We start from the raw sequence: 9,750 nt of genomic DNA, 5'->3' as shown, positions 1-9,750 counted from the left end.
GGTAGCTTTGATGGAGGCAACCCGTCACTGGCAGACTGTTTTTGTCTTGTGGGTCTGTGTACTTCCATTTCCTTTAATAACTGGGATAACCACTTCCGACTAGTAGGTATCGAGTCAAACGTCGAGATTTTGTGACATTAGGAGATGAACCAAGCGGGTGAGTGAATGGCTTGTTCAAGTGCAGCAAATCCGAGCCAGGGTCACCCAGGGCTGGGACTTGAGACTTGTAGATAGCAGTAGGAGCCACCTTCAGCTTGTCTAGATTTACAGTTCATGCCAGTCCCTTCTCAGGAATGTCAGCCAGGAGGCACAGCCTAGACTCTAGGTCCTAAAGCAGTCAGAGACCCCCAAGGGTGGCTGCTGGCTACTGGCTGCTGGGGTTCCTGCGCTTCCTTATTGCACCCCTCAAGCAGGTAAAATGCAGGGCCAAGAGATGGCTGGTACACTTCATGTGGCTTTTTTCCCCCACACCCCTCCCCTTCAGTTTCTTCTCTTGGTCTTACACCTGTCAGCATTCAGGTCCTGTCTCCCTGTTTGGTAACTGCCTCGGGCTCTAACTATGCCTTCCTTTTGTGTTTCTTCTGCACTGAGCCCGGCCTGTGGTCTGGGAGTCAGAACACCTGTGTTAAATCATGCCCATCAAGGCCCCATCTGGTGATCTCAGGCCTGCGTCACCTTTCTGTGCTTCAGGTGCCTCACATAGAAGGCAGGTGATGCTGTCTGCTTCATTTTGTGGTCATTCAGGAAATGTGTACTGAGCGTCTACAAGGCATCTGCAGTTTGAAGCTCCCATCCAGATCCCTGGGCACATCTGGACACACCACCGGCCATCGGGAGAGTGAATGATGAGCAAAGCCAGGTGCTGGTTTGCAGAGCCACAAGAAGAATCCAGAGCAGAGCGGCAGCCTCAAGACAGGAGTGCTGAGCAGGGCCTAAGAGTTGTTACCTCACTGGATTGAAGATAGGGTGGATCAGACATCCCTGCAAAGGTGATCTCTGAAATGAAGCTGAGGTGTTGGGGCTCTGGGACGGCACAGGAGGGCATTGTGCTCTATGACAAGCAGGGTTCTGTGAGGAGTTCTGGGTGAAGTACCCGAGGGCACTCTGCCTGTGAACCCTGCTCTGTTGTCACTGGTACATGCTGTGCCAACGATCCCCCATCTCTGTTACCACTAGTCAGTCAGGGTGCCAGCTTCGAAGTGAGGGGGACTTTTATTCTTGCCAAGAATGAGAGAGAAGTAGACTCAAAAATCAACTTCTCAGCCCTTGGGTGTGGGGATGTTGTAGCTGTGTGATAAATGAGGGGAGCTGAGTGTCAGAGTGCATGCCTTTAATCCTACCACTTGGGAGGCCGAGGCAGGAAGATGGAGAGCTGGAGGCCAGCCTGCACTGCGTTACACATCTGGTAGCAGGGCCAGACTAGACTACAAGACCAGACTCTATCTCAAGGGGGGAGAGTGAAGTTGGGGGGAGGGGTCAACTAATAAAATAGGAATGTTAATTTTTTTCTGGGGTTTCTGGAAAATTTCCAGGAATCTGGGTGTCTGGTTTCATTCCTTTTGTGATTCTTGACAATTATTAACCGCCAGGAGATAGGAGGTATTGTTTATCTTGCAGATGGGATTATAATGAAGGTAGAGCTTCATTGTGTCCTAAGATAGCTGAGACCTGGCCAGTTTCTGCTGGCCCACCAGAAGAGGGACTTTGGCCTTTAGACACCCAGCTCTCTGAGAGGGTTGGGAAGAGGTAGGAGTTTAGGTAGGCCACTGAAGCAGGACACGAAGAAAACCCGAACTTCAAGAAGCTGGAAGGGCAACGAAATAATAGATGATGTCAGGACTGGGGCTGTAGCGCAGCTGCATGCAGAAGGCACTGGTGCAGCCTCCAGAACCGAATAAATGGACAGGATGATGCACACCTATAATCCCAGCACATAGGAATAGAGACAGGAAGATCAAAATTCAGTCCTCAGCTACATAGCTAATTTGAGGAGTGAGGCCCTGTCTTAAAAGACACGGTATGCAGGGCTCACAGGGGCTCATAGAGACTAAACCCACAATCGGGGAGCCTGCATGGGTCTGACCTTGGTCCTCTTCATATATGTTATGGTTGTGTAGCTTGGTGCTCTTGGGGGTCTCCTAACAATGGGAGCAGGGGCTGTTTCTGACTCTTTGCCTGCTTTTGAGACCCCTTTCCTCCAATGGGTTGCCTTGCCCAGCCTTGACATGAGGGGATGTGCCTGGTCTTACTGCAACTTGATATGCATGTTTGGTTAATGTCCCTGGAGGCCTGCTCTTTTCTGAAGGGAGAAGGAGGAGTGGATCGGAGGGAGTGGGGGTGAGGGGAGGAGGGGCTGGAAGAAGAGGAGGAAGGGGAAACTGGTCAGGATGTGATATATAAGAGACAAATAGCCGGGCGGTGGTGACGCACGCCTTTAATGCCAGCACTCGGGAGGCAGAGCCAGGCGGATCTCTGTGAGTTCAAGGCCAGCCTGGGCTACAGAGTGAGTTCCAGTACAGGCTCCAAAGCTACAAAAAAAAAAAAAAAGACAAATTAAAAAAAAATGTTATGACCAAAGGTACTCATGATCCTATAAGCAACCCTAATAAAACTTACTGGGACACACACACACACACACACACACACACACACACACACACACACACACGAATGAATGAAAGTAGAAGGAAGTTGAAAAAAATAAGGGAATCAGTGAGAGGGGGCAAAAGAGAGTGACAGGCGGATACAATCAAAATACTTTAGAGACGTATAGAAAATGACAATGAAATCCTTTTTTATAACTAACATATGTTTTTAAAAAGTATTCAAATGCCAGTAAGATAATGTCAGAAAGTGATAGATGCCTTAATGAAAAAAAAAATAGGAAAAAGGCGAAGAAGATGGAGTTTGCTTGCTCAGACAGACTGAACAATGCTAGGCCAAACTCAATAGCAGGTTGTCCCCACACCCTAAACATACTAATTACATACATTAAGGGCTGGACAGTGTTGCACATCTGTAACCCTATACTCGAGGCTGAAGCAGGAAGAACAGACTTTAAGGATAGCCTGGGACATCAGTGGAAGAGGGACTGAGAATGTAGTTCAACTTGGTACAGTGTTTGTCAGTATGCACCAAGCCCTAGATTAAATCCTTGGCATGGCATAAAACCAAGAATGGTATTACATGACTGTAATCTAGGCACTTGGGAGCTGGGGCCAGGAGGACCAGGCGTTCAAGGTCATCTCCTATATAGTGAGTTTGGGATCAGCTTGAATTAGATATCCTATCTGAAAAATACAAATTGATGAGCTGCGGAGTGCCATTTTCACGTATACATACCTTGAGTAATCTATATACCTGCCCTCTGCACAGCCTTCCTGGTCTTCAGGAAGCTCTAGTTTTCTTTTAGGTTGACTTATTTATTTATCATTGTTTTCAGACAGTCTTACTGTGTAGCCCTGACTGGCCTAGAACTCACAGATCTGCTTGCTTCTGCCTCCTGAGCGCTGTGATCAAAAGCACGTGCCACCGCACCTGGCTCTTAACTTAAAAAAGTTTGATTGTGCCAGGCGCTGGTGGCGCACGCCTTTAATCCCAGCACTTGGGAGACAGAGGCAGGCGGATCTCTGAGTTCGAGGCCAGCCTGGGCTACCAAGTGAGTCCCAGGAAAGGCGCAAAGCTACAGAGAAACCCTGCCTCGAAAAACCAAAAAAAAAAAAAAAAAAAAGAAGTTTGATTGCATTTATTTATTTTTGCAGTGTGGGCAGATGTGCGTGCCAAGGCACACTCTGGAGGTCAGTGGACAACTTGCAGGGATCAAATCTTTCCTTCCATTTGGTGGGTCCTGGGGACCAAACTCAGGTCACCGCCAGCCTTCCTAGTTAGTACCTTTACCCACTGACCCATCTCAGCAGGTCAGTTTATTCTTTCTTTTCTTTTTCTTTTTTTTTTTTTTAACCTTTCATGTATGGGAGAGAAGGGAGGGACCATACAGCGTGTCTTTTTCTTTCTATGCTACCATTTGATGTCTTCCTGTTCTATCCATTTGGCTGTAAGTAACAGAATTACCATCTTTATGCCTGAATAAAACTCCATTTGTATATTGACCCTATTTTCTTTATACGTTCAGCTGCAGCTGGCTCGTGAACTGATTCCATATCTTAGTAAACATGAAAGAAGGGAAATGGCTACTCTGTGTCTCAGATGCTGTCTGATGACATTCTTAGCTTTGGGGCAGTTGGAAGTGAGCGGCCTGTTAATACATCCCAAAAGATTCATGTGGATGCTAGATCAGCATTCATAGGATTCATAGGATGCTAGATCAGATACTGAGGTGGCTAATGAATAGCTATTAAGGGGCCTAAAGATAGCCCAAGATAATTTGGCTTTGAATCTGTAACAATACAACTCTCCACAGTCAGGGAAGTTTTAAATCAGTTGATCAGCATTACAGAATCTTCAAAACAGATGTGCCCCCCCCACCCCCGCCATCCCTCCATCCCCAAACTTCTGTTGTACTCTGAGAGGTCAGGGAGGTAAGAGGTTGCTGATGGCTCATTGTTGGGGTCACAGAGGTCCTTGTACTCAAAAAGAAGCACCAAGAGAACCAGGAATGTTAATATCTGAGGTGTGACTCCTCAATGGAGGAGATACAAATCAAATTCTTGCATTCCATCCAGAAAGCTGAGAGTGCATTTTATGAATGACCTGGTGACCTTTTGGCTATCTGTGGAGGCAGCCCTCACCCAAATTCTCCAGATGATTATCCCAGACTCTTCCCTTCCTAGACCATTACCCATCCTTAGCGGAGATGTCACACGTACTTTATGGCCTGCTGACCTCTATGCTACTGGTCAGAGACCACACTAGATGCTAGACCTTTTAGCTGCAGAACTCATTGTCATGGTTACATGTCCTGCGTAAGAGTCTCTATGTACTCACACCTTAAGCTTTATTGTGTACTTGGAACTGGACTAACTGTTGCCTGGAAACCTTTTCCCAAATTGTACTGTGCTTTAAATATGCTGACAATGAACAGACTGGCATTAGACTCCCTGAGTCTGATCCAGGTTGACAAAGTCATTCTGCACTGGGTATTCATTCTCATCTCTTCTGCGTAGTTTGTTTCCCTGCCTGACACCTGCAGGGACCCCTTCAGTTGTGGGGAGGGATTCCAGACAATGGACCCCATCATAGAGATCCAAACAGGTAACTTAACCAGATGGGTAAGGGTGAAAAGGACCTGGGTTGTGGGGCCTTGCTTCATAGGCTAGGGTACAGCCCACTAGCAAAAGGTGTGATGACCATTACTTGGAGTGTTTCCTTGTGACTATGTGAGTTTGTCACTGGCCGTAGGGACAGAGGCACAGTTCTATTCTATCCCTGCTACAGTCCGAAGGGTTCTCTTTCACCTTAGTGACCTGTGGTGGTATTGTGTTCCCCAAAATATTGTGTACCTTAATAAACTTATCTGGGGTCAGAGAACAGAAAAGCCACAAGATACTTAGGCTAGCAAATGTTAGCACACGCCTTTAATCCTAGCATTCCAGAGACAGAAATCCATCTGGATCTCTGTGAGTTCAAGGCGGCATTGGAAACAGCCAGGCATGGTGACTCACGCCTTTAATCCCAGAAAGCAGCCTTTAATCCCAGGGAGTGGTGGTAGAAAGCAGAAAGGTTTATAAGGTGTGAGGACCAGAAACTAAAGGCATTTGCCTGGTTAAGCATTTGGCTGGTTAAGCATTCAGGATTTCGAGCAGCAGTTCAGCTGAGAGCCATTGGGATGAGGACACAGAAGCTTCCAGTCTGAGGAAACAAGACCAGCTGAGAAGTTGGCCAGGTGAGGTTAGCTGTAGCTTGTTCTGTCTCTCTGATCTACCAGCATTGACCCCAATAACTGGCCTCGGGTTTGATTATATTAATAAGACTCTTTAAGATTCATGCTACAGTGACCTTTACTCATGTCAAATGGGTTAGTGGCTTCAATGAAGAGACGTTTTAAATGTAGATTTATTTATTTTTATTATGTGTATTAGTGTTTTACCTGAATGTATTTCTGTGTATCAAGTGCATGCTTGCCTGCATGTTATCATGTGCATGCAGTGTCTATGGAGGTCACAAGAGGGTGTCAGATTCTGAGAGTAGAGTTACTGAGAGCTGAGTTGCCATGTGGGTACTTAGGATTTAATTTGGGTCCTCTGGAAGAGCAGCTAATGCTCTTAACCACTGGGATGTCTCTCCAGTTGACCTCCCCCTTTTGAGACAGGGTCTCACTATGTAGCTCTGGCTGGCCTGGAACTTACTATGTAGACCAAGCTGATCCAACTGCCTCTGCCTCCTAAGTTCTGGTACTAAAGGTGTGTGCCACCACACCTGGCTTAGTATAGATTTTTTTTTTCAGTTTCTCGAGACACGGTTTCTCTGTGTAAACACCGTGGCTATCTTGGAACTTGCTCATGTAGACCAGGTTGGCCTTGAACTCATGGAGATCCGCCTGCCTCTTCCTCCTGAGAGCTAGAATTAAAGACGCGTGCCACCACTGCCCCATTTTTTAATATAGACCTTAATCACAGGGATTATAAGAAAGAAAGATACTGAAAAGTGAGGAAGGAGAGACCCCCAATAGTATGAGTGTGGGCTTCTCTTGGAGAATGGAAATTAGATTTCTTTACAATGAGTATAAGATTTTGGTGGCTCTCAACATCTCTATAGGTTGCTAAGGACCTCCCTCCCCTTTTTGAAAACAAAACAAAACAAAAAACATTGCTCAGGGTTATAATTTACAAAAAGGTTAAAATTTAAAGAATTTTCTTCTGTAAAAACAAAGCTCCAGGGGCTGGAAAGATGGCTCAGTGGTTAAGAGCATGCACTACTCTTCCAGAGGATCAGAGTTCAATTCCTAGAACCCACATCTATACCTGATGTTCTACCACCTATAACTCCAGTTCTAGGAGATCCAACTCCTCTGGCCTCCATGGGCACCTGCACATACATGCACATACCCACACAACACATGCCCATAATTAAAAATAATAAAATTAAAAAAAAAACAAAGCTGGAGAGATGATTTATGAGGGATTTCTAGAATTAAGAAAAGAGTTGATGCTGGTACTTGAAGGTTAAATATCATTTTGGTCCTGAGTAAGCAGTTTACTGTCTTTTTTGTTTTTTAAGATTTACTTACCAACTTAAAAAGCCCTCTCTTGAAAAGCATACACCATTTCTGGAAGTAGTTTTGGCCTTATCAGTGGTTCCCAAAGTTTCCTGACAGGCAGCAAGCAATCCAGACCTTTTTCACACTTTTCCTTCACATACCCCCATCATTTTTAATCCTGGCCTGCCTCAGGTTGAGGTAGAAGTAGCCTTATCTCCCCATTCCAGTGCAGATGGAGTGCTCACAGCTTGCCTCAGGAAGTTAGGGCGATTTAAGAAAGTTATAAAGCGGAAGTGGGGTCCCCTCTGCCCTGTTTGCTGTTCACAGATTGGCGTGAGAAAAGTGGAGCTGGCTGGAGGTGAGTGTCACTGGCCGTCCCCGTTAGTAGCTGGGGGTGTCAGGCAGGCCAGGGAACCCTTGATGAGGATGTAAGATTCATTCCCAGAGTGGCTGCTTTTAACACTGCACAGCTGATAGATACCGAGTCTGCCCCCAGACCCCAGCAAACAGTTCTCTCTCCATCCTTCCTGGTTTCCTCCTTGATAGTTTTGAATGAGTCTCTGCAGAGGAAGAAATCTCGATCTTTGCAGTCCTTCGTAAGTGTCAGGGAATGGGAATTGCCCCTTATTTCCTTAAATGAGCTGAATTCTCCAATCTGGAATTTCTGGAAGGGAACTGAGGCTTAGAGAGATATTGGGGTATGCTTCTGGGGCTGGGCTAAAAGTATAGCTGTGGGGGAGTGAGCCTAGTATGTGTGAGGTTGAGTTAAGCAGATATCCCGTGTGTGTGTGTGTGTGTGTGTGTGTGTGTGTGTGTGTGTGTGTGTGTGAGTGTGTGTGATGTGAGATGTGATGTAGGGGTGTATGTGGAGATTCAACTCACTTAAGGAAATACGGAGCAACTCACATCCTGGACACTTAGGAAGGCCTGCAATGATCGGGATTTCTTCTGTAGAGACCCAATCAAGGAGGGAAAGTGTGGAACCGAGGAAGAACTGAAGGAAGAACCCCATTTGCTGCTGATCTGGGGCACACAGAGGGCATCCACTGTGCAGTATTACAGCAGCCACTCTGGGAATGAGTTGCTTCCTCATGAAGGGTTCCCTGGCCTGCCTGAGAACAACATACACTATATATATATATATATATATATATATATATATATATATATATATATATATATAAGAGTGAGCAAGGCAGGAGGAGATGTTGGAGTGGTGAACTCCCTCCAAGTAGGGAGGAAGCTTCCGTCCTTGGATTGCTATCTGGACTATAGGGGCGCTGCAGGCAGAGTGCACACACTGGGAAGGGGCCTGCAGGCTGCCTGGGACTGGCTGTGTATTGAGAATGACCTTGAACTGACAGCAATTGTTCTGTCTCTGTTTCCCAAATGTTGACTACTTTTCACTGTTGTTTTTTAATTTGCTGCTTCTATTAGCAGACAATTAACACTGATAAATTACCCACCATCAAGCTTCCTAGTTGAGTTGAAATGGGCTACGATAGGTTCAGGACCACATTATCTGGAGGAATTTCGGGGACCAAAATACTTGGTCACGACTCCCAGTTTTATGTCTCCTGCTTTTTTGGTGGCAGTGGGTGAAGAAGAAAATGAAAACAGCAAACTAATGTTAGAGGATTTGCCAATAAACTTGCTCAGAAAATGTTGTTACACACAAGTAAAATTCAGCTGAACGAGCATTGTCTCAGATGGAAGGAACTGTAAGGCAAGAAGCACCTGACCAGACTTCTTAGAAATTGTAAAAAATAAGGAAACTAGAGATGTGCTTCTAACAGAATTAGAATTCCGATCCACCAAGGATATGTTCCTTTTGGAATTTGCTCACCAGGGCTGCCTGGTCATTCAGCCCTATTCCTCTTACAGGAAGAACCCAAGTCAGCCAGGCCGTTCAAAGACAATGACCCTGACTAACAGCTGCCTAGAAGAGCATCTCTGGTCCGTCTCAAAGATGGCTGTGATAGGATCTCTGCATGTAAATCTTCCCATTTGCCCAAGTAATGACCCAAACTTGCAGTGGGAACCTTTGAAGCCATCTGTAGGTAAAAGCATGTGTCAGACTACAATGTTATAGCTCAAATCTATATAAACAATGGAAGATTTCTGTTTGGGGAGAAGCCTCCTTGAGCAACAGGTAGGTTTATCTCTGGGTGCTTGGAGTGACTTTTTTTTTTTTTTTTTTTTGGTTTTTCGAGACAGGGTTTCTCTGTGTAGCTTTGGAGCCTGTCCTGGAACTCACTCTGTAGCCCAGGCTGGCCTCGAACTCTCAGAGATCCGCCTGCCTCTGCCTCCCGAGTGCTGGGATTAAAGGCATGTGCCACCACCGCCCGGCTTGGAGTGACTTCTTGCTGGGAGAAATTAATCCATCATTTCACAGGGAGGAAGGCTAGACCACTGGACTGCTCACTCTCCTCCCAGGCACCCATGGGACCCTTGGCTTGGTGCTGAAAGCATCATTTGCTGTTCCATCTGCACAGCTGGAGTGGCTCTGCTGGTCCTCTGGGCTTTGTAAGCATCTGGGGGACTGAGAAGGGCAGACTCGTGGGAAGACAGACATAGAATACGCCTGCCTTTTA

At 46.1% G+C, this 9,750-nt stretch overlaps 1 long non-coding RNA gene across 1 annotated transcript; it reads left to right on the top strand.

Moving 5' to 3' along the window:
* The first annotated feature begins 880 nt into the window (after window positions 1–880).
* Window positions 881–6,009, top strand: LOC128122117 (uncharacterized). The gene is made up of 2 exons (XR_008222339.1): window positions 881–989; window positions 3,762–6,009. It is a non-coding gene; the product is annotated as an uncharacterized LOC128122117 (long non-coding RNA).
* The last annotated feature ends 3,741 nt before the right edge of the window (window positions 6,010–9,750 follow it).

Source organism: Peromyscus californicus, unplaced genomic scaffold (genome assembly GCF_007827085.1).
Source record: "Peromyscus californicus insignis strain IS unplaced genomic scaffold, ASM782708v3 Scaffold_3__1_contigs__length_106647218, whole genome shotgun sequence".
NCBI classification, from domain to species: domain Eukaryota; kingdom Metazoa; phylum Chordata; class Mammalia; order Rodentia; family Cricetidae; genus Peromyscus; species Peromyscus californicus.
This window is presented reverse-complemented; position numbering and strand designations above follow the sequence as displayed.